Genomic DNA, 27,123 nt, shown 5'->3' on the forward strand with positions numbered 1-27,123 from the left:
TCACATTATTTGCGAAATCAAGAGATTCAAATATTATTCAGTCTCACTGTTTTCTACTCCTGATATATGCATGTGGATCAACTGACTCTGGTAGTGCACTGTATCCTACCATCCGGACTAGTGGAAAGAGTTATGAGGTTTTTGGATATGGAAGGTCACACAGCTGAACAACTCTCCCAAAGAGAATGGCATTAACATCAAAGATTATCGAGGACAAAGCTATGAGAATGCCTTCAACATGAGCGGCAGGTGCACCGGCTTAGAAGTACGAATTAATTTCTTATTTTTTATTTTTAAAAGTTTTATTCTTGCTTGTTTATTCACTTTTTCTTTGTATTATATGTAAGTTTTGTTAGACTAAATGTTCTTTTTGAAGTAATTTGATTTAATTATCAAGTGATTTTGGATTTAGCAATTGATTTAGTATCGGCATAATTCGTGCCAGCAGCCGCGGTTATACGATTGATACAAGTGAATATTATTGGTTAAAACAGTTGTTTATATTATTAGGGTTGAAATATAAATTTGTAAGGTGAAATGTTAAAATTTATTTGTGGCCCTTTTTATGAATCTGTGAAATTTAAATAATAAACTAGGATTAGATACCCTATTATTTTAAATGTTAATTATATTTACCAGGGTACTATTAGTTAAGGTCTTTAAACCCAAAGAATTTGGCGGTATCTCATTCCATTCAGAGGAACCTACCCCATGATTGATAATACACGATTTACTCTACTTAATTTATTTGTTTGTATATCTCCGTTATCAGAGAATCTTTTTAGAGTTATAATTCTCAAGATTTATAATTATAAAATATTTCAGGTCAAGGTGCAGCTTATAGTTAAGAGGAGGTGGGTTACAATAGATTTTTGTTTATAACGGATTTGATAGTGAAATACTGTTAATGAAGGTGGATTTGATAGTAATTTAATTTATTTAATTTAACTGATATTGGCTCTGAGATGTGTACACATCGCCCGTCGCTCTCATTATTGATTATTCTATTTTATTTTAAAGTAGCTTCAATTTAGATGAGATAAGTCGTAACATAGTAGATGTACTGGAAAGTGTATCTAGGAAGAGTTTCAAGATATAACTTATTAGTAAAGTGTTTCATTTACACTGAAAATTTTTCTGTGCAAATCAGGATATCTTGATTATTTATTTTATTATATTTATTTTTTGTTTATTTAATTATTTAATATAAATAATTTTATTGTATTTTTGTCTTAGTATATTTTATAGAATTGATTTTTTTAATTATAGTTTATTGGTAATGTAAGTGTTTTATGAAATATTATTTTAAATTTTTTTAAGTAGATTTTATTTATTGTACCTTTTGTATCAGGGTTTATCAAAATTTTAGTATTTATTTTACTTGTCTCGATTTGGGTTGATTTATAAATAATTTATAGTTAATGTATCATAATTATTATTAAATTATTTATAGAAATGAGATGTTAATCGTTTCCCAAGATATCTAGTTTATTAAGAAAAAATTTAATTTTTTAAAGTTATTTGTTTTTATTTAATTTTTTAAGTAAAAATATTAACTTATTTATTCTTTAAGGGATAAGCGTTGAAGTTAATAACCTATAATCTATTTTATAGAAATATAATAGTAAGCTTTAAACCAGCTATCTTTAAGATTACGTTTTAGTTCATTATTTTTTATTTTGATTTTATAAATATTTTAGGTTCTTTATTAAGATTATTAATTTAATTTTAAAATTTTTGTAATAATGATAGAATTAGTATATTTATTTGTATAAAATTTTTACCTTGTGAACTTATTATAAGGAACTAGGCAAAATTGATTTCCGCCTGTTTATCAAAAACATGTCCTCTTGTTTATATTTTGAGGTCTGGCCTGCTCACTGAGCGTATTTTTAAAGAGCCGCGGTATTTTGACCGTGCAAAGGTAGCATAATCATTAGTCTCTTAATTAGTGGCTGGAATAAATGGCTTGACGAGAAATCAACTGTCTCTTAATAAATTTTTGAATTTAACTTTTGAGTCAAAAGGCTTAAATTCTTCTTTAGGACGAGAAGACCCTATAGAGCTTGACATTTTACTTTTATATAGTTTTTTGTTTGTCTTTCTATATTTAATGATGATGTTTTGTTGGGGTGACATGAAGAATAGATAAACTCTTCATTATTATATCATTTATTTATGTTTGTTATTTTGATCCATAATTTATGATCATAAGATTAAGTTACCTTAGGGATAACAGCGTAATTGTTTTTGAGAGCTCATATCAACAAAGCAGATTGCGACCTCGATGTTGGATTAAGAAAAATTTTGGGTGCAGGAGCCCAATGATTGGGTCTGTTCGACCTTTAAATTCTTACATGATCTGAGTTCAGACCGGCGTGAGCCAGGTCGGTTTCTATCCTAAGATTATTAATCCATATTAGTACGAAAGGACCATATGGTTAAAATATTTTTTGTTATATTGATTAATATTAATTTATTTACTATTTTGACAGATTAATGTGTTGAATTTAGAATTCATTTATGTAGATTTTTTCTACAAATAGTATTGATACTTTATGATTTATTTATATTTATTTTGAATTTTCTTTTATTGGTTATTTGTGTTTTAATTAGTGTTGCCTTTTTAACTTTATTAGAGCGTAAGGTTTTAGGTTATATTCAGATTCGAAAGGGTCCAAATAAGGTAGGTTTTGTTGGAATTCCTCAGCCATTTAGAGATGCTATTAAGTTTATTTGTAAGGAGCAGCCAATTCCTATTATATCTAATTACCTACTTTATTATTTTTCCCCTGTTTTTAATTTAATGATTTCTTTAGCCGTTTGAGTAATTTTTCCTTATTTAACTTATATGTGTTCTTTTTCTTATGGATTTTTATTTTTTTTATGTTGTACTAGATTAGGTGTTTATACTGTTATAATTGCTGGTTGATCTTCTAATCAAATTATTCATTATTAGGTTCTCTTCGTTCTGTTGCTCAAACAATTTCTTATGAAGTTAGTTTAGCTTTAATTTTATTGTCTTTAATTATTTTAATTGGTAGTTTTAATATGTTTGATTTTATAAACTATCAGCTTTATTGTTGATTTATTATTATTTCTTTTCCTTTAGCTTTAGCTTGTTTTGCGTCTTGTTTAGCTGAAACTAATCGTACTCCTTTTGATTTTGCTGAAGGGGAATCTGAGTTAGTTTCAGGATTTAATATTGAGTATGGTGCGGGTGGTTTTACTTTAATTTTTTTAGCTGAATATACTAGAATTGTCTTCATAAGAATGTTATTGGCTTTAATTTTTTTAGGCGGTGATTTTTATTCTTTTATATTTTTATTAAGCTTGCTATTATATCTTTTGGTTTTATTTGGGTTCGTGGGACATTACCACGGTTTCGTTATGATAAATTAATGTACTTAGCTTGAAAAAGTTTTTTACCTTTATCTTTGAATTTTTTTTATTTTCTTTGTTGGTTTAAAGATTTTATTTATCTCATTTGTTTAGTGAAATTTTTTGAGAAAAGTTAATAGAAGAGTTAAACTTCTAATTTTATGTTTTCAAAACATATGCTTTTCCTAAGCTAATTAACTTTATTCCTTAATTAATTTATCTCATGCGTTTGCGACATGGACATTAATTAAGAAATATGTAAAGTAAATAATTGTTAAGATTTGACCTGTTATAATATAAGGTTCTTCAACAGGTCGTTTACCAATTCACGTTAGTAAGCATACAACAACTACTATAATTCAGAATAAAATTTGATTAATAGGGTAAAATTGAATGCCTCGGAATGGTGTTTTATTAGAAAATGGTAAAATTATTAAGATTCTAATTGATAAAAATAATGCAATAACACCTCCTAACTTATTAGGGATAGATCGTAGAATTGCATATGCAAATAGGAAATATCACTCTGGTTGAATGTGAACTGGTGTTACTAATGGGTTGGCAGGTACAAAGTTATCTGGATCTCCTAATAGGTAAGGATTGATTAAACATAGTATAATTAATAATGATGTTATTATTACAAATGTAATAGAATCCTTAAAGGTAAAGTATGGATGGAATGGAATTTTTTCAATATCTCCATTTAGTCCAAGAGGATTATTAGATCCTGTTTGGTGAAGAAAAAATAAATGAATTGCTGCTATAGCAGCAATAATAAATGGTAATACAAAATGGAATGTGAAGAATCGATTTAATGTTGCATTATCAACAGCGAATCCTCCTCATACTCATTGGACTAAATCTGTTCCTAAGTATGGGATTGCTGATAATAAATTAGTAATTACTGTTGCACCTCAAAAAGATATTTGGCCTCAGGGTAAGACATTTCCTATAAATGCAGTTGTTATAACTAAAAATAAAATCACTGTACCAATTATTCAGGTATGTATATATATATAAGATCCGTAGTAAATTCCCCGTCCTACATGTAAGTAAATACAAATAAAAAATATAGATGCTCCATTTGCATGTAAGGTTCGGATAATTCAACCATTATTTACGTCTCGGCAGATGTGTACTACACTACTGAATGCTATTTCAATATTTGATGTATAATGTATAGCTAAAAATAGTCCAGTTACGATTTGAATTACCAAACATAACCCTAATAGGGATCCAAAATTTCATCAAAATGAAATATTGGTTGGGGCAGGTAAGTCAATTAAAGAGTTATTAATAATTTTAATTAAAGGATGTCTTAATCGTAAGGGTTTATTCATTAGTAATTATCTTATTTTACGAATAGGTCCCTGATTAATATTGGTGATTTTAACAACTGCTAGTAGTGCTAAAAATAAATAAATTATTATTATTATTGTAATAATGAATGTTGGTCTATTATATAATTTTTCTAAAGATATTGTTATTTCTTGATAATTGATTGAATTATCAATATTTATAGTTTCGGTGTTTTTGAAAAAGTCTATACATATAGATATATCTAGAATAATTAATATTGATATGATAAATAGTCACATTATTAATGTAATAATTATAGTAATTGATTTAGGCTGAAATATTTCGTTTGATGCAATTCTTGTAATGTAAATAAATAATACTAGTATACCACCAAGAAATGTTAAAAATAAAATATATGATAATCAATATCTTTCTATTATTGTTCCTGTTATTAATCCAACTAGGAATGTTTGAAGGATAATAAAAAGCATTATTGATATTGGGTGTCTTAATTTAATAAAATTAATATTTATTACATTTGATAATGATATAATTATTATTTTGATCATTTCAGGGGTTAGTTTATTTAAAATATCGGTTTTGGGGACCGATGATGGAAGCTTTTCCACCTCTGAAGTTTTAAAAGTGGGGGCTGGACTTATTTCCGGTTTACAAGACCGGCGTTTTTTTTAAACTATTAAAACTAATGTTTATATTCTCTATTTTTACTTCTTTATTGATTTATTTTGCTGGTGTTTATGTTTTTTCTTCTAAACGTAACATTTATTAATGGTTCTTTTGAGATTAGAATATATTGTTCTTTCTTTATTTATATTAGTTATTGTTTTTCTTATTGAGTTTGATTATGATTATTTTTTTCCTGTTATTTTTTTAGTTTTTTCTGTTTGTGAGGGTGCTTTAGGTCTTTCTATTTTAGTTTCAATAATTCGTTCTCATGGTAATGATTTTTTTAATTCTTTTGGTTTATCTTTATGTTAAAGTATTTATTTATAACTATTTTTTTGATCCCTCTTTGTTTATTAAATAATTGTTGATGGTTGGTTCATTCTTTAATGTTTCTGTCGAGTTTTGTTTTTATAATTTGTGTTTATTCATATGCTGGTTTGAATATAATTAGATATTATTTTGGTATTGATTATTTTTCTTTTAGTTTAATTTTACTTAGTTTTTGGATTTGTTCTTTAATAATCACTGCTAGAGGTTCAGTTTATTTAAGTTCATATCATTCTAATTTTTTTGTTTTTATGGTTTTGATTTTAATAATTATGCTTTATTGTTCATTTGCTAGATTAAGTCTTCTTTCTTTTTATATTTTTTTTGAGGCTAGATTAGTTCCTACTTTACTTTTAATTTTGGTTTGGGGTTATCAACCTGATCGTTTGCAGGCTGGTGTTTATTTAATTTTTTATACTTTGGTTGCTAGATTACCTTTATTATTAGTTTTATTTAAGGTTTATGATTTTTCTAATACTTTATATTTTCCTTTATTGGTTGATTTTGGTTCTTATTATTTTATGTTTTATGTATTTATAATTTTGGCTTTTTTAGTTAAGATACCTATATTTTTGGTTCATTTATGACTTCCTAAGGCTCATGTAGAGGCCCCTATTTCAGGTAGAATAATTCTTGCTGGTGTTTTATTAAAGTTAGGTGGTTATGGTATTTTTCGTGTTATAAAGGTTATTTCTTATTTGGGTTTAAAGTTTAATTATTTTTGATTATCTTTAGGTTTATCTGGGGGTGTTATTGTAAGATTTATTTGTTTTCGTCAGGTTGATTTAAAGTCTTTAATTGCATATTCTTCTGTTGCTCATATAAGAATGGTTATTGGTGGATTGATGACTATGAATTGATGAGGTTGTGTAGGTTCTCTTTCTCTAATGGTTGGTCATGGTTTATGTTCTTCTGGTTTATTTTGTTTATCTAATATTATTTATGAACGTTTAGGTAGACGAAGATTATTAATTAACAAGGGTATAATTAATTTGATGCCAAGAATGGCTTTATGATGATTTCTTTTAAGATCATCAAATATGGCTGCTCCTCCTTCTTTAAATTTGGTAGGTGAAATTAGATTATTAAATAGAATTATATCTTGATCTTCTTTTAGATTCTTTGCTTTGATTTTTTTATCTTTTTTTAGAGCTGTTTATACTTTGTATATATATTCTTATTCTCAGCATGGGAATTATTATTCTGGTGTTTATACTTGTTCTCTTGGTTATTTTCGTGAATATCATCTTTTACTTTTACATTGATTGCCTTTAAATATTCTCTGTTTAAAGGGTGAATATTTCTTTGTTTAGTTTGCTTAAGTATTTTAATTAAAAATATTGTTTTGTGGAATCAATGATATGAAGTTTTTCATCTTAGGCCGTGAATTTATTTTCTATTTGTTCTTTGAGTTTTTTTTCTTTGTTTATTTCGAGAACTACAATTTTTATTTTAGGTATTAATTATTTAATAATTGATTATAGAGTTTTTGTTGAGTGAGAGCTTTTCAATTTAAATGGTTCTATAGTTGTTATAACTTTAATTTTGGATTGAATATCTCTTATTTTTATATCTTTTGTTATATATATTTCTTCTTTGGTTATTTATTATAGAGAGGATTATATATCTGGTGAAAAGAATATAAATCGTTTTATTATTATTGTTTTAATATTTATTCTTTCTATAGGTTTTTTAATTATTAGTCCTAATTTAATTAGAATTTTATTGGGTTGAGATGGTTTAGGTTTAGTTTCTTATTGTTTAGTTATTTATTATCAAAATGTAAAATCTTATAGTGCTGGTATATTAACTGCACTTTCTAATCGTATTGGTGATGTTTCTATTTTAATTTCTATTGCATGAATGTTAAATTTTGGTGGTTGAAATTATATTTATTATTATGATTTTATTTCTAATTCTTTTGAAATAAAGCTCATTACTATATTAATTGTTTTAGCAGCTATAACTAAGAGAGCTCAGATTCCTTTCTCTTCATGACTTCCTGCTGCTATAGCAGCTCCTACTCCTGTTTCTGCTTTAGTTCATTCTTCTACTCTTGTTACTGCTGGTGTTTATTTATTAATTCGTTTTAGACCAATATTGGATACTTATAATTGTGGTTGATTTTTACTTTTAATTGGTTGTATAACTATATTTATGGCTGGATTGGGTGCTAATTTTGAATTTGATTTGAAGAAGATTATTGCTCTTTCTACTTTAAGACAACTTGGTTTAATAATAAGAATTTTGGCTATGGGTTATCCAAAGCTTGCATTTTTTCATTTATTGGCTCATGCTTTATTTAAGGCATTATTATTTATATGTGCAGGTTCAATAATTCATAATTTGAAGGATTCTCAGGATATTCGTTTTATAGGATCAATTGTTAATTTCATACCTTTAACTTCAGTTTGTTTTAATGTTTCTAGTTTATCTTTGTGTGGAATACCTTTTTTAGCGGGATTTTATTCGAAGGATTTAATTCTTGAGATGGTTTGTTTAAGATGAATTAATTGTTTAATTTTTTTTCTTTATTTTTTTTCTACTGGTTTAACTGCTTCTTATTCTTTTCGTTTGTCTTATTATTCAATATCTGGTGATAATAATTTTTATTCTAGATTTTCTTTTGATGATAAGGGTTATTATATTTCATTTGGAATAATTGGTCTATTGTTTGTTGCTGTTTTTGGTGGTAGTCTTTTATCTTGATTAATTTTTCCTATTCCTCATGTGATTGCTTTACCTTATTATTTAAAGTTTTTAACTATTACAGTTGTTATTTTAGGTGCTTATTTAGGTTATCTTATTTCTAATTTTGATTTTTCTCATAATTTATTTTCTTTAAGTATACTTTCTTTTGTTAGATTTGCTGGTTCTATATGATTTATACCTTTTCTTTCAACTAAGTTTATTAGATATATTCCTTTAAAAATAGGTTATTATTCATCTAAGTCATTTGATTATGGTTGAGGTGAATTACTTGGTGGTCAAGGTTTATATAGATTATTTATTTATTTAATTGGTTATATTCAAGGTTGATATGATTCTAATTTCAAGATTTATCTTTTAACTTTTATTTTTTGAATATTTATTTTGGTAATATTGTTTTTCGTTTACTTAAATAGCTTATAATTAGAGCGTGACACTGAAGATGTTAAGGAAGTATTTTTACTTTTAGGTATTTATAAATATAGATATATTATTTTTACATTGAAAATGTAATGTTTTATTTAAACTATATAAATTTTAGAAATGTTAATGGAGTTTAACCGCTAATATAAAAAGTTAGCTGCTTTCATATTGGCTTTACATTTCCTTAATTGGAACTATTATAGTTCAATTATATTATTAACAGTAATACGCCTCTTTTTGGCTTCAATTAATAAGAATAAGGGTAGTACATACCAATCTTTCAGGTCGAAACTGACTGCAATATTTCGCTTCTTATTCTATTTAAGGTTGATTGATATTATCAATACTTTTTGAATGCAACCCAAATGTTATATTTAACTACAACCCTTTATTCTGCTCATTGTAATGCTCCTTGGTTTCATTCATGGTATAGTCCGCCTAATAGAACTAGAATAAAAAATATTGTTGATACTGTTCAGATTATAATGTCTGAAGTTTTAAAAATAATTACAATTGGTAGAATTAGTGCAATTTCTACATCAAAAATTAAAAAGATTACTGCGATTAGGAAGAATCGTAGTGAGAATGGTATTCGTGCTGATCTTTTTGGATCAAACCCACATTCAAATGGTGATCTTTTTTCTCGATCATTAATTAATTTTTTTGATAGTGTTGTTGCCAGGATTATAACAATTATTGGAATAATAAATCTAATGAAAACTCTTGTGGATAGAATTAGAATTGTTTTTCTTGATTTATATCAAGCTTTCTGATTGGAAGTCAAATGTACTATTTATACTAGAAAAACAATTATCTACCTCATCAATAAATAGAGATATATAAGAATAATCATACTACGTCTACGAAGTGTCAGTATCATGCTGCTGCTTCAAATCCAAAGTGGTGTCTTGGTGAGAATTGATTTATTGAGTGTCGAAGTAGACATGTTGATAAAAAGATTGTTCCAATAATTACGTGTAAACCATGGAATCCTGTTGCAACAAAGAATGTTGATCCATAAACTGCATCTGCAATGGTAAAAGGTGCTTCTCAATATTCATATGCTTGAAGTATTGTAAAGTATAGTCCTAATAACACTGTGAAGAATAATCCTTGTAGTGCTTGAGTATGATTAGATTCCATTAAACTATGATGTGCTCATGTTACTGTTACTCCTGATGCTAAAAGAATAGCTGTATTAAGTAATGGAATTTGTATAGGGTTAAAGGGTTGAATTCCTATTGGAGGTCATAGTATTCCTAGTTCAATTGTTGGTGCTAATCTTCTTCTAAAGAATGCTCAAAAAAAAGAAACGAAAAATAATACCTCTGATGCAATAAATAAAATTATTCCTCATCGTAATCCAATTGATACAAATCCTGTATGTAATCCTTGATATGTTCCTTCTCGTACTACATCTCGTCATCATTGAATTATGGTTAGTAGGGTAATTCCAAATCCAATTATGAATAAGTTAATATTAAATAGGTGGAATCATTTTGCTAGTCCTGATACTAGGACTATTGCTCCAATTGCTCCTGTTAATGGTCAAGGTCTATAGTCTACTAAGTGGAATGGGTGGTTTGAGTGAGTTGTTAACATAGGTTTAATATACTTCTCTAGAATATAGAGTTCTTAGAATTGAGAAAACATAGGCTTGAATTATTGCTACTGCTGATTCTAGAATTAATAGAAGTATTTGTCCAATAATTAGTAATGAGATTAAGTTTATTGCTATAGATGGTCCTGTGTTTCCTAATAAGGTTAATAATAAGTGTCCTGCAATTATATTTGCTGCCAACCGTACTGCTAATGTACCTGGTCGAATAACATTACTAATTGTTTCAATTAGTACTATAAATGATATTAATGCAGGCGGTGTACCTTGTGGTACAAGGTGTGTAAATATATGATTAGTATGGTTAATTCATCCAAATAATATAAATCTTAGCCATATAGGTAGGGCAATTGCAAATGTTAATGCTAAATGTCTTGTTCTAGTAAAAATATAAGGGAATAATCCTATGAAATTGTTAAATAATATTATAATAAAAATTGAGATGAAAATGAATGTTGTTCCATTAAATGATTTTGGTCCAAGAAGTGTTTTAAATTCATTATGTAAGGTTAAATTTAGTTTATTTCAGATAATGTTAATTCGTGATGGTGTAAGTCAAAATAGTGATGGGATTAATAATAGTCCTAGAAATGTTCTAGTTCAATTTAATGATAAATTAAAGATGTTAGTTGATGGGTCAAATGTTGAGAATAGATTTGTTATCATTTTCAATATAAGTTTTTTATTTCAATTGTTCCTTTTTCTGCTCTTTTAATAAGGTTAGGTTTAAATGAGAAGAAGTTTATTTGATTAAACAAGATTAATGTAGCTGAAAATATAATGAATAGTGAGAATCATATAAGAGGGGATATTTGAGGGATTTGGATATAATTTCCCCATCAGAAGTAGTCGTTAATTTACTATTATTTGGTTTAAGAGACCATTACTTACTTTCAGTCATCTGATGAATTTCAAGGTGTACTAATTTTTTAGTTACTTTAGATTGACACTCTAATGTTATTTATTTTAACTAACTCCTTAAATTATCTTAGATAATCACTTAATAAATAAATTTACTGAAGTTCTTTCAATTACAATTGGTATAAATCTGTGGTTTGCTCCACAGATTTCTGAGCATTGTCCAAAGAATAATCCAGGTCGATTTATTGTGAATGTTCCTTGATTTAACCGACCTGGCGTTGCATCAATTTTAACCCCTAATGCAGGAACTGCTCATGAGTGTAGAACATCTGATGCTCTTGTTAATACTCGTACTTCTGTATTTATTGGTAGGATTGTTCGGTTATCTACATCTAGCAGTCGAAATCCATCATTTTCTAGGTCTTGTTCTGGTGTTATATAAGTGTCAAATTCTACGTCTATGAAGTCTGAATATTCATATCTTCAATATCATTGTCGTCCAATGGTTTTAATTGTAATTATTGCATCTACTGAATCATCAAGTAAATGTAATAGTCGTAATGATGGAAGGGCAATAAAAATTAATGTAATTGCTGGTAAAGCTGTTCAGATTGTTTCAATTAAATGTCCATGAAGTATATTACGGTTAGTATAGGCAATAAATAATATATAACTTAGGGCATAACCTACAATTACTGTAATTAATAATAATACGACCATAGTATGATCATGAAAGAATGATAATTGCTCCATTAATGGTGAAGCTCCATCTTGAAGAGATAAATTTGATCATGTTGCCATTAATAAATATTTTCTAATAAAAGGTCAAACCTTTATTTGTAGAGCTTAAATCTACTGCACTAATCTGCCATATTAGAATCTAGAGATTAATGGTAATTCTGAGTAACTATGTTCTGCAGGAGGGTTATTTTGTAGTCATTCTGTTGATCTTCTTATGTTAGCTCTAAATATAATTGCTCGGTTTGTAACCATTCTTTCTCATATAATTACAATGAATATAATGATTCCTACAATAGAAATTGTAGACCCAATTCTTGATACTACGTTTCATGATGTATATGCGTCTGGGTAGTCTGAGTATCGTCGAGGTATTCCTGCTAATCCTAGGAAGTGTTGAGGAAAGAATGTTAAATTTACTCCAATGAATATAATTGTAAATTGGATTTTTAATCATGTATTATTTATAGTTAATCCTGTAAATAGTGGATATCATTGAATGACACCTCCTATAATTGCAAATACTGCTCCTATAGATAATACATAATGAAAGTGGGCTACTACATAATATGTATCATGTAATACAATATCAAGTGATGAATTTGCTAATACTAATCCTGTTAATCCACCAATTGTAAATAGGAAAATAAATCCTAGAGCTCATAATAATGGTGGATTGAACTTGAATTTAGTTCCATATAATGTAGCTAATCATCTAAATACCTTAATTCCTGTAGGTACAGCAATAATTATTGTTGCTGATGTAAAATATGCTCGTGTGTCAACATCCATTCCTACTGTAAATATATGATGTGCTCATACAATAAATCCTATTAGTCCAATTGATAATATAGCATAAATTATACCTAATGTTCCAAATGATTCAATTTTTCCTCTTTCTTGACATACAATATGTGAAATAATTCCGAATCCCGGTAGAATTAAAATATAAACTTCTGGGTGTCCAAAGAATCAAAATAGATGTTGATATAGAATTGGGTCACCCCCTCCTGCAGGGTCAAAGAATGATGTATTTAAATTTCGATCTGTTAATAATATAGTAATAGCTCCTGCTAAAACTGGAAGTGAAAGAAGGAGAAGTAATGCTGTAATAGCTACAGATCATACAAATAAAGGTGTTTGATCTAAAGTAATACTTTCTGATCGTATATTAATTGCTGTTGTAATGAAATTCACTGCACCAAGAATAGATGATACACCTGCTAAGTGCAGTGAAAAAATAGCTAGATCTACAGATGCACCCCCGTGTGCAATAGCTCCTGCTAGAGGAGAGTAAACTGTTCATCCTGTACCAGCACCATTATCTACTATAGAAGATGTAAGAAGAAGGGCTAGTGAAGGTGGTAGTAATCAAAAACTTATATTATTTATTCGTGGAAATGCTATATCTGGTGCACCAATTATTAGTGGAACAAGTCAATTACCAAATCCACCAATTATAATAGGTATTACTATAAAGAAAATTATTACGAATGCGTGAGCTGTAATAATAACATTATAAATCTGGTCATCCCCAATTAGAGATCCGGGTTGGCCAAGTTCAGCACGAATAAGTATTCTTATTGATGTTCCTACTATTCCTGCTCATGCTCCAAATATGAAGTATAAAGTACCAATGTCCTTATGGTTTGTTGAGAATAATCATTTTTGCGGTAAGATGGCTGAATTTTAGGTGGTAGACTGTAAATCTACTTATGAGATGTTTTCTCTCTTATCATATTTAGGTCTTATATTCAATTATGATTCTAGACTGCAATTCTAGAGGTGTAAAATTTTACTAAGGCCTAAAAGATTATTCTTTTAATTATAACTTTGAAGGTTATTAGTTTGATTAACTGAAGTCCTAAGTATAATGAAATTAAGGTTGATGTTGAAATCAATCCTATTGTTGAAATTATTACTGTTATAGGAAGAATGATTCTTGATTTTTGGGACTTTATCTTTATAGATCACGAATTTTCTGTGAATGATATAATTAGAGCTGAGAATCTAATACGTATATAGTAGTAGAGTGTAATTGTAGTTAATACAACTATAATAGTTATAATAGTTGTTATATTGTTTTCTATTAATGATTGTATTACAATTCATTTTGGTAAGAATCCAAGGAATGGTGGTAGTCCACCTAAAGATAATAAAGATAAGAATATTATGAATTTAATTTCGGTTTTTATATTTCTGGCTGAATAAATTTGATTTATGAAGAATAAATTTATTTGCTTAAATAATAAAACTATAATTAATCTTAATAGTGAGTAAATAATGAAGTATAGTTCTCAGATGTTTTCTCTGACTGTTAATGATCTAATTATTCAACCTAGATGTCTGATTGATGAATATGCTAAAAGTTGTCGTAAGGATGTTTGATTTAAACCTCCTATTGCCCCAATAATAATTCTTAAGATAATAATTGTTCAAATAAAAGTTCTTAATTGAATACAATAAGATAAGACCATTATTGGGGCGATTTTTTGTCATGTTATTAATGTTAAACAATTATTTCATCTTGATGCTCCTATAACTTCTGGAAATCAGAAATGGAAAGGTGCAGCTCCAATCTTTAATAATAGTCTAGATCTAATTATTATTGATGGGATAAATTCTGTTTCCCATCCCATGGGATATTTTATTTGAATCAGCAAAATTGAAAATAATAATATTGTCGATGCTATTGCTTGGACAATAAAATATTTAATTGATGATTCGTTTATTATTATATTTTTATTTCTTGTTAGGAGCGGAATAAATGAAAGTAAGTTGATCTCAAGTCCTATTCAAACCCCAAATCAGGAATTTGATGAAATGGACAGGATCGTTCCTATCATTAATGTTGATAGGAAGAGAAGTTTTGTAGAGTTGTTGGTCATTAAAAAGGAGAGGATTGATACCTCTATAAATGGGGTATGAACCCATTAGCTTGTTTAGCTTACCTTTTTACATTAAGGTGTATGATGCACGTTAGTTTTTGATACTAAAGGAGGTAGTATAATTCTATCTTATGTAATTTTAATGAAGGTAATTTTATTTACTTTATTTACCCTATCAAGGTAACCCTTTAATCAGGCACTTCATTTATTTAATATATAAATCGAAAGTTTTTTTTTGAAATTCATTTATGTATTATTTTGTTTAATTAGGATTAATTTATCCTGCTCATTTTATTTTTTTATATATATATATAATAAATAATTTATATTAATATATTACATTTAATTGAAATTAAAAGATTATAAGTTCATCTTACCATTATCAATTGATTATTTTAATGCACTTATTTACCTAGGATTATAGCTACTTATGTTTTTAGCTTAAAATAGGTTATTATAATATAATATATATAATAATATGTAATTTAATATTTAATATTATTATAATTGGATATAATAAATAAAATTATTAATTTAAATATAAAATATTATAATGAATATAAATAATTATATTAATTATAATAATATAATTATATAAATTATCTATAATTAGATTATTTAACTAATATATATGAAAGTTAACTTAATATAAAAAAAAGAATTCATATTAATAACATATTATATTAAATTACATAATTGTATAAAATATATTTATTATATTATTTATTCTTTCTTTAATTATTAGTGAAAAGAAAGATTAAATAAGAAAGAATATAATACATTTATTGCTATACATGTTCCATATTAATCTTTAATTATATATAATAGAGAAGTTGTTGTGGTCATACATAGGGGCGTTTCTTTTTTTTTGTTAATGTTTGTGGTTTTTTTCTTTTTTTTTCTTTAAATATTTGAATCTTTTATTTTTTCCTGAATTAATAGATTTAAAATTTTCTTATTTTTTATTTTTTAAAGTTTTATTCTTGCTTGTTTATTCACTTTTTCTTTGTATTATATGTAAGTTTTGTTAGACTAAATGTTCTTTTTGCAGTAATTTGATTTAATTATCAAGTGATTTTGGATTTAGCAATTGATTAAGGATCGGCATAATTCGTGCCAGCAGCCGCGGTTATACGATTGATACAAGTGAATAAAACAGTTGTTTATATTATTAGGGTTGAAATATAAATTTGTAAGGTGAAATGTTAAAATTTATTTGTGGCCCTTTAATGAATCTGTGAAATTTAAATAATAAACTAGGATTAGATACCCTATTATTTTAAATGTTAATTATATTTACCAGGGTACTATTAGTTAAGGTCTTTAAACCCAAAGAATTTGGCGGTATCTCATTCCATTCAGAGGAACCTACCCCATGATTGATAATACACGATTTACTCTACTTAATTTATTTGTTTGTATATCTCCGTTACCAGAGAATCTTTTTAGAGTTATAATTCTCAAGATTTATAATTATAAAATATTTCAGGTCAAGGTGCAGCTTATAGTTAAGAGGAGGTGGGTTACAATAGATTTTTGTTTATAACGGATTTGATAGTGAAATACTGTTAATGAAGGTGGATTTGATAGTAATTTAATTTATTTAATTTAACTGATATTGGCTCTGAGATGTGTACACATCGCCCGTCGCTCTCATTATTGATTATTCTATTTTATTTTAAAGTAGCTTCAATTTAGATGAGATAAGTGGTAACATAGTAGATGTACTGGAAAGTGTATCTAGGGAGAGTTTCAAGATATAACTTATTAGTAAAGTGTTTCATTTACACTGAAAATTTTTCTGTGCAAATCAGGATATCTTGATTATTTATTTTATTATATTTATTTTTTGTTTATTTAATTATTTAATATAAATAATTTTATTGTATTTTTGTCTTAGTATATTTTATAGAATTGATTTTTTAAATTGTAGTTTATTGGTAATGTAAGTGTTTTATGAAATATTATTTTAAATTTTTTTAAGTAGATTTTTTTTATTGTACCTTTTGTATCAGGGTTTATCAAAATTTTAGTATTTATTTTACTTGTCTCGATTTGGGTTGATTTATAAATAATTTATAGTTAATGTATCATAATTATTATTAAATTATTTATAGAAATGAGATGTTAATCGTTTCCCAAGATATCTAGTTTCTTAAGAAAAATTTTAATTTTTTAAAGTTATTTGTTTTTATTTAATTTTTTAAGTAAAAATATTAACTTATTTATTCTTTAAGGGATAAGCGTTGAAGTTAATAACCTATAATCTATTTTATAGAAATATAATAGTAAGCTTTAAACCAGCTATCTTTAAGATTACGTTTTAGTTCATTATTTTTTATTTTGATTTTATAAATATTTTAGGTTCTTTATTAAGATTATTAATTTAATTTTAAAATTTTTGTAATAATGATAGAATTAGTATATTTATTTGTATAAAATTTTTACCTTGTGAACTTATTATAAGGAACTAGGCAAAATTGATTTCCGCCTGTTTATCAAAAACATGTCCTCTTGTTTATATTTTGAGGTCTGGCCTGCTCACTGAGCGTATTTTTAAAGAGCCGCGGTATTTTGACCGTGCAAAGGTAGCATAATCATTAGTCTCTTAATTAGTGGCTGGAATAAATGGCTTGACGAGAAATCAACTGTCTCTTAATAAATTTTTGAATTTAACTTTTGAGTCAAAAGGCTTAAATTCTTCTTTAGGACGAGAAGACCCTATAGAGCTTGACATTTTACTTTTATATAGTTTTTTGTTTGTCTTTCTATATTTAATGATGATGTTTTGTTGGGGTGACATGAAGAATAGATAAACTCTTCATTATTATATCATTTATTTATGTTTGTTATTTTGATCCATAATTTATGATCATAAGATTAAGTTACCTTAGGGATAACAGCGTAATTGTTTTTGAGAGCTCATATCGACAAAGCAGATTGCGACCTCGATGTTGGATTAAGAAAAATTTTGGGTGCAGGAGCCCAATGATTGGGTCTGTTCGACCTTTAAATTCTTACATGATCTGAGTTCAGACCGGCGTGAGCCAGGTCGGTTTCTATCCTAAGATTATTAATCCATATTAGTACGAAAGGACCATATGGTTAAAATATTTTTTGTTATATTGATTAATATTAATTTATTTACTATTTTGACAGATTAATGTGTTGAATTTAGAATTCATTTATGTAGATTTTTTCTACAAATAGTATTGATACTTTATGATTTATTTATATTTATTTTGAATTTTCTTTTATTGGTTATTTGTGTTTTAATTAGTGTTGCCTTTTTAACTTTATTAGAGCATAAGGTTTTAGGTTATATTCAGATTCGAAAGGGTCCAAATAAGGTAGGTTTTGTTGGAATTCCTCAGCCATTTAGAGATGCTATTAAGTTAATTTGTAAGGAGCAGCCAATTCCTATTATATCTAATTACCTACTTTATTATTTTTCCCCTGTTTTTAATTTAATGATTTCTTTAGCCGTTTGAGTAATTTTTCCTTATTTAACTTATATGTGTTCTTTTTCTTATGGATTTTTATTTTTTTTATGTTGTACTAGATTAGGTGTTTATACTGTTATAATTGCTGGTTGATCTTCTAATTCAAATTATTCATTATTAGGTTCTCTTCGTTCTGTTGCTCAAACAATTTCTTATGAAGTTAGTTTAGCTTTAATTTTATTGTCTTTAATTATTTTAATTGGTAGTTTTAATATGTTTGATTTTATAAACTATCAGCTTTATTGTTGATTTATTATTATTTCTTTTCCTTTAGCTTTAGCTTGTTTTGCTTCTTGTTTAGCTGAAACTAATCGTACTCCTTTTGATTTTGCTGAAGGGGAATCTGAGTTAGTTTCAGGATTTAATATTGAGTATGGTGCGGGTGGTTTTACTTTAATTTTTTTAGCTGAATATACTAGAATTGTCTTCATAAGAATGTTATTGGCTTTAATTTTTTAGGCGGTGATTTTTATTCTTTTATATTTTTTATTAAGCTTGCTATTATATCTTTTGGTTTTATTTGGGTTCGTGGGACATTACCACGGTTTCGTTATGATAAATTAATGTACTTAGCTTGAAAAAGTTTTTTACCTTTATCTTTGAATTTTTTTATTTTCTTTGTTGGTTTAAAGATTTTATTTATCTCATTTGTTTAGTGAAATTTTTTGAGAAAAGTTAATAGAAGAGTTAAACTTCTAATTTTATGTTTTCAAAACATATGCTTTTCCTAAGCTAATTAACTTTATTCCTTAATTAATTTATCTCATGCGTTTGCGACATGGACATTAATTAAGAAATATGTAAAGTAAATAATTGTTAAGATTTGACCTGTTATAATATAAGGTTCTTCAACAGGTCGTTTACCAATTCACGTTTGTAAGCATACAACAACTACTATAATTCAGAATAAAATTTGATTAATAGGGTAAAATTGAATGCCTCGGAATGGTGTTTTATTAGAAAATGGTAAAATTATTAAGATTCTAATTGATAAAAATAATGCAATAACACCTCCTAACTTATTAGGGATAGATCGTAGAATTGCATATGCAAATAGGAAATATCACTCTGGTTGAATGTGAACTGGTGTTACTAATGGGTTGGCAGGTACAAAGTTATCTGGATCTCCTAATAGGTAAGGATTGATTAAACATAGTATAATTAATAATGATGTTCTTATTACAAATGTAATAGAATCCTTAAAGGTAAAGTATGGATGGAATGGAATTTTTTCAGTATCTCCATTTAGTCCAAGAGGATTATTAGATCCTGTTTGGTGAAGAAAAAATAAATGAATTGCTGCTATAGCAGCAACAATAAATGGTAATACAAAATGGAATGTGAAGAATCGATTTAATGTTGCATTATCAACAGCGAATCCTCCTCATACTCATGGACTAAATCTGTTCCTAAGTATGGGATTGCTGATAATAAGTTAGTAATTACTGTTGCACCTCAAAAAGATATTTGGCCTCAGGGTAAGACATATCCTATAAATGCAGTTGCTATAACTAAAAATAAAATCACTGTACCAATTATTCAGGTATGTATATATATATAAGATCCGTAGTAAATTTCCCGTCCTACATGTAAGTAAATACAAATAAAAAATATAGATGCTCCATTTGCATGTAAGGTTCGGATAATTCAACCATTATTTACGTCTCGGCAGATGTGTACTACACTACTGAATGCTATTTCAATATTTGATGTATAATGTATAGCTAAAAATAGTCCAGTTACGATTTGAATTACCAAACATAACCCTAATAGGGATCCAAAATTTCATCAAAATGAAATATTTGTTGGGGCAGGTAAGTCAATTAAAGAGTTATTAATAATTTTAATTAAAGGATGTCTTAATCGTAAGGGTTTATTCATTAGTAATTATCTTATTTTACGAATAGGTCCCTGATTAATATTGGTGATTTTAACAACTGCTAGTAGTGCTAAAAATAAATAAATTATTATTATTATTGTAATAATGAATGTTGGTCTATTATATAATTTTTCTAAAGATATTGTTATTTCTTGATAATTGATTGAATTATCAATATTTATAGTTTCGGTGTTTTTGAAAAAGTCTATAAATATAGATATAGCTAGAATAATTAATATATAGTAATTGATTTAGGCTGAAATATTTCGTTTGATGCAATTCTTGTAATGTAAATAAATAATACTAGTATACCACCAAGAAATGTTAAAAATAAAATATATGATAATCAATATCTTTCTATTATTGTTCCTGTTATTAATCCAACTAGGAATGTTTGAAGGATAATAAAAAGCATTATTGATATTTGGTGTCTTAATTTAATAAAATTAATATTTATTACATTTGATAATGATATAATTATTATTTTGATCATTTCAGGGGTTAGTTTATTTAAAATATCGGTTTTGGGGACCGATGATGGAAGCTTTTCCACCTCTGAAGTTTTAAAAGTGGGGGCTGGACTTATTTCCGGTTTACAAGACCGGCGTTTTTTTTAAACTACTAAAACTAATGTTTATATTCTCTATTTTTACTTCTTTATTGATTTATTTTGCTGGTGTTTATGTTTTTTCTTCTAAACGTAAACATTTATTAATGGTTCTTTTGAGATTAGAATATATTGTTCTTTCTTTATTTATATTAGTTATTGTTTTTCTTATTGAGTTTGATTATGATTATTTTTTTCCTGTTATTTTTTTAGTTTTTTCTGTTTGTGAGGGTGCTTTAGGTCTTTCTATTTTAGTTTCAATAATTCGTTCTCATGGTAATGATTTTTTTAATTCTTTTGGTTTATCTTTATGTTAAAGTATTTATTTATAACTATTTTTTTGATCCCTCTTTGTTTATTAAATAATTTTTGATGGTTGGTTCATTCTTTAATGTTTCTGTCGAGTTTTGTTTTTATAATTTGTGTTTATTCATATGCTGGTTTGAATATAATTAGATATTATTTTGGTATTGATTATTTTTCTTTTAGTTTAATTTTACTTAGTTTTTGGATTTGTTCTTTAATAATCACTGCTAGAGGTTCAGTTTATTTAAGTTCATATCATTCTAATTTTTTTGTTTTTATGGTTTTGATTTTAATAATTATGCTTTATTGTTCATTTGCTAGATTAAGTCTTCTTTCTTTTTATATTTTTTTTGAGGCTAGATTAGTTCCTACTTTACTTTTAATTTTGGGTTGGGGTTATCAACCTGAGCGTTTGCAGGCTGGTGTTTATTTAATTTTTTATACTTTGGTTGCTAGATTACCTTTATTATTAGTTTTATTTAAGGTTTATGATTTTTCTAATACTTTATATTTTCCTTTATTGGTTGATTTTGGTTCTTATTATTTTATGTTTTATGTATTTATAATTTTGGCTTTTTTAGTTAAGATACCTATATTTTTGGTTCATTTATGACTTCCTAAGGCTCATGTAGAGGCCCCTATTTCAGGTAGAATAATTCTTGCTGGTGTTTTATTAAAGTTAGGTGGTTATGGTATTTTTCGTGTTATAAAGGTTATTTCTTATTTGGGTTTAAAGTTTAATTATTTTTGATTATCTTTAGGTTTATCTGGGGGTGTTATTGTAAGATTTATTTGTTTTCGTCAGGTTGATTTAAAGTCTTTAATTGCATATTCTTCTGTTGCTCATATAAGAATGGTTATTGGTGGATTGATGACTATGAATTGATGAGGTTGTGTAGGTTCTCTTTCTCTAATGGTTGGTCATGGTTTATGTTCTTCTGGTTTATTTTGTTTATCTAATATTATTTATGAACGTTTAGGTACACGAAGATTATTAATTAACAAGGGTATAATTAATTTGATGCCAAGAATGGCTTTATGATGATTTCTTTTAAGATCATCAAATATGGCTGCTCCTCCTTCTTTAAATTTGGTAGGTGAAATTAGATTATTAAATAGAATTATATCTTGATCTTCTTTTAGATTCTTTGCTTTGATTTTTTTATCTTTTTTTAGAGCTGTTTATACTTTGTATATATATTCTTATTCTCAGCATGGGAATTATTATTCTGGTGTTTATGCTTGTTCTCTTGGTTATTTTCGTGAATATCATCTTTTACTTTTACATTGATTGCCTTTAAATATTCTCTGTTTAAAGGGTGAATATTTCTTTGTTTAGTTTGCTTAAGTATTTTAATTAAAAATATTGTTTTGTGGAATCAATGATATGAAGTTTTTCATCTTAGGCCGTGAATTTATTTTCTATTTGTTCTTTGAGTTTTTTTTCTTTGTTTATTTCGAGAACTACAATTTTTATTTTAGGTATTTATTATTTAATAATTGATTATAGAGTTTTTGTTGAGTGAGAGCTTTTCAATTTAAATGGTTCTATAGTTGTTATAACTTTAATTTTGGATTGAATATCTCTTATTTTTATATCTTTTGTTATATATATTTCTTCTTTGGTTATTTATTATAGAGAGGATTATATATCTGGTGAAAAGAATATAAATCGTTTTATTATTATTGTTTTAATATTTATTCTTTCTATAGGTTTTTTAATTATTAGTCCTAATTTAATTAGAATTTTATTGGGTTGAGATGGTTTAGGTTTAGTTTCTTATTGTTTAGTTATTTATTATCAAAATGTAAAATCTTATAGTGCTGGTATATTAACTGCACTTTCTAATCGTATTGGTGATGTTTCTATTTTAATTTCTATTGCATGAATGTTAAATTTTGGTGGTTGAAATTATATTTATTATTATGATTTTATTTCTAATTCTTTTGAAATAAAGCTCATTACTATATTAATTGTTTTAGCAGCTATAACTAAGAGAGCTCAGATTCCTTTCTCTTCATGACTTCCTGCTGCTATAGCAGCTCCTACTCCTGTTTCTGCTTTAGTTCATTCTTCTACTCTTGTTACTGCTGGTGTTTATTTATTAATTCGTTTTAGACCAATATTGGATACTTATAATTGTGGTTGATTTTTACTTTTAATTGGTTGTATAACTATATTTATGGCTGGATTGGGTGCTAATTTTGAATTTGATTTGAAGAAGATTATTGCTCTTTCTACTTTAAGACAACTTGGTTTAATAATAAGAATTTTGGCTATGGGTTATCCAAAGCTTGCATTTTTTCATTTATTGGCTCATGCTTTATTTAAGGCATTATTATTTATATGTGCAGGTTCAATAATTCATAATTTGAAGGATTCTCAGGATATTCGTTTTATAGGATCAATTGTTAATTTCATACCTTTAACTTCAGTTTGTTTTAATGTTTCTAGTTTATCTTTGTGTGGAATACCTTTTTTAGCGGGATTTTATTCGAAGGATTTAATTCTTGAGATGGTTTGTTTAAGATGAATTAATTGTTTAATTTTTTTTCTTTATTTTTTTTCTACTGGTTTAACTGCTTCTTATTCTTTTCGTTTGTCTTATTATTCAATATCTGGTGATAATAATTTTTATTCTAGATTTTCTTTTGATGATAAGGGTTATTATATTTCATTTGGAATAATTGGTCTATTGTTTGTTGCTGTTTTTGGTGGTAGTCTTTTATCTTGATTAATTTTTCCTATTCCTCATGTGATTGCTTTACCTTATTATTTAAAGTTTTTAACTATTACAGTTGTTATTTTAGGTGCTTATTTAGGTTATCTTATTTCTAATTTTGATTTTTCTCATAATTTATTTTCTTTAAGTATACTTTCTTTTGTTAGATTTGCTGGTTCTATATGATTTATACCTTTTCTTTCAACTAAGTTTATTAGATATATTCCTTTAAAAATAGGTTATTATTCATCTAAGTCATTTGATTATGGTTGAGGTGAATTACTTGGTGGTCAAGGTTTATATAGATTATTTATTTATTTAATTGGTTATATTCAAGGTTGATATGATTCTAATTTCAAGATTTATCTTTTAACTTTTATTTTTTGAATATTTATTTTGGTAATATTGTTTTTCGTTTACTTAAATAGCTTATAATTAGAGCGTGACACTGAAGATGTTAAGGAAGTATTTTTACTTTTAGGTATTTATAAATATAGATATATTATTTTTACAGTGAAAATGTAATGTTTTATTTAAACTATATAAATTTTAGAAATGTTAACGGAGTTTAACCGCTAATATAAAAAGTTAGCAGCTTTCATATTGGCTTTACATTTCCTTAATTGGAACTATTATAGTTCAATTATATTATTAACAGTAATACGCCTCTTTTTGGCTTCAATTAATAAGAATAAGGGTAGTACATACCAATCTTTCAGGTCGAAACTGACTGCAATATTTCGCTTCTTATTCTATTTAAGGTTGATTGATATTATCAATACTTTTTGAATGCAACCCAAATGTTATATTTAACTACAACCCTTTATTCTGCTCATTGTAATGCTCCTTGGTTTCATTCATGGTATAGTCCGCCTAATAGAACTAGAATAAAAAATATTGTTGATACTGTTCAGATTATAATGTCTGAAGTTTTAAAAATAATTACAATTGGTAGAATTAGTGCAATTTCTACATCAAAAATTAAAAAGATTACTGCGATTAGGAAGAATCGTAGTGAGAATGGTATTCGTGCTGATCTTTTTGGATCAAACCCACATTCAAATGGTGATCTTTTTTCTCGATGATTAATTTATTTTTTTGATAGTGTTGTTGCCAGGTTTATAACAATTATTGGAATAATAAATCTAATGAGAACTCTTGTGGATAGAATTAGAATTGTTTTTCTTGATTTATATCAAGCTTTCTGATTGGAAGACAAATGTACTATTTTTACTAGAAAAACAATTATCTACCTCATCAATAAATAGAGATATATAAGAATAATCATACTACGTCTACGAAGTGTCAGTATCATGCTGCTGCTTCAAATCCAAAGTGGTGTCTTGGTGAGAATTGATTTATTGAGTGTCGAAGTAGACATGTTGATAAAAAGATTGTTCCAATAATTACGTGTAAACCATGGAATCCTGTTGCAACAAAGAATGTTGATCCATAAACTGCATCTGCAATGGTAAAAGGTGCTTCTCAATATTCATATGCTTGAAGTATTGTAAAGTATAGTCCTAATAACACTGTGAAGAATAATCCTTGTAGTGCTTGAGTATGATTACATTCCATTAAACTATGGTGTGCTTATGTTACTGTTACTCCTGATGCTAAAAGAATAGCTGTATTAAGTAATGGAATTTGTATAGGGTTAAAGGGTTGAATTCCTATTGGAGGTCATAGTATTCCTAGTTCAATTGTTGGTGCTAATCTTCTTCTAAAGAATGCTCAAAAAAAAGAAACGAAAAATAATACCTCTGATGCAATAAATAAAATTATTCCTCATCGTAATCCAATTGATACAAATCCTGTATGTAATCCTTGATATGTTCCTTCTCGTACTACATCTCGTCATCATTGAATTATGGTTAGTAGGGTAATTCCAAATCCAATTATGAATAAGTTAATATTAAATAGGTGGAATCATTTTGCTAGTCCTGATACTAGGACTATTGCTCCAATTGCTCCTGTTAATGGTCAAGGTCTATAGTCTACTAAGTGGAATGGGTGGTTTGAGTGAGTTGTTAACATAGGTTTAATATACTTCTCTAGAATATAGAGTTCTTAGAATTGAGAAAACATAGGCTTGAATTATTGCTACTGCTGATTCTAGAATTAATAGAAGTATTTGTCCAATAATTAGTAATGAGATTAAGTTTATTGCTATAGATGGTCCTGTGTTTCCTAATAAGGTTAATAATAAGTGTCCTGCAATTATATTTGCTGCCAACTGTACTGCTAATGTACCTGGTCGAATAACATTACTAATTGTTTCAATTAGTACTATAAATGATATTAATGCAGGCGGTGTACCTTGTGGTACAAGGTGTGTAAATATATGATTAGTATGGTTAATTCATCCAAATAATATAAATCTTAGCCATATAGGTAGGGCAATTGCAAATGTTAATGCTAAATGTCTTGTTCTAGTAAAAATATAAGGGAATAATCCTATGAAATTGTTAAATAATATTATAATAAAAATTGAGATGAAAATGAATGTTGTTCCATTAAATGATTTTGGTCCAAGAAGTGTTTTAAATTCATTATGTAAGGTTAAATTTAGTTTATTTCAGATAATGTTAATTCGTGATGGTGTAAGTCAAAATAGTGATGGGATTAATAATAGTCCTAGAAATGTTCTAGTTCAATTTAATGATAAATTAAAGATGTTAGTTGATGGGTCAAATGTTGAGAATAGATTTGTTATCATTTTCAATATAAGTTTTTTATTTCAATTGTTCCTTTTTCTGCTCTTTTAATAAGGTTAGGTTTAAATGAGAAGAAGTTTATTTGATTAAACAAGATTAATGTAGCTGAAAATATAATGAATAGTGAGAATCATATAAGAGGGGATATTTGAGGGATTTGGATATAATTTCCCCATCAGAAGTAGTCGTTAATTTACTATTATTTGGTTTAAGAGACCATTACTTACTTTCAGTCATCTGATGAATTTCAAGGTGTACTAATTTTTTTTTAGTTACTTTAGATTGACACTCTAATGTTATTTACTTTAACTAACTCCTTAAATTATGTTAGATAATCACTTAATAAATAAATTTACTGAAGTTCTTTCAATTACAATTGGTATAAATCTGTGGTTTGCTCCACAGATTTCTGAGCATTGTCCAAAGAATAATCCAGGTCGATTTATTGTGAATGTTC

At 26.8% G+C, this 27,123-nt stretch overlaps 1 long non-coding RNA gene across 2 annotated transcripts in view; it reads right to left on the reverse strand.

Moving 5' to 3' along the window:
- Positions 1–1,214: 1,214 nt before the first annotated feature.
- Positions 1,215–27,123, reverse strand: part of LOC126356339 (uncharacterized) — a 31,493-nt gene continuing 5,584 nt past the window's right edge. Inside the window, exon 2 of one of the 2 annotated variants that reach the window (XR_007565633.1) lies at positions 1,215–1,596. This is a non-coding gene — a long non-coding RNA (uncharacterized LOC126356339). Of the gene's footprint in view, positions 1,597–16,905; positions 17,192–27,123 lie in introns of those variants that run through there. The other variant, XR_007565632.1, reaches the window with a different exon arrangement.

This window comes from Schistocerca gregaria, chromosome 3, assembly GCF_023897955.1.
Source record: "Schistocerca gregaria isolate iqSchGreg1 chromosome 3, iqSchGreg1.2, whole genome shotgun sequence".
In the NCBI taxonomy this organism is placed as follows: Eukaryota; Metazoa; Arthropoda; class Insecta; order Orthoptera; family Acrididae; genus Schistocerca; species Schistocerca gregaria.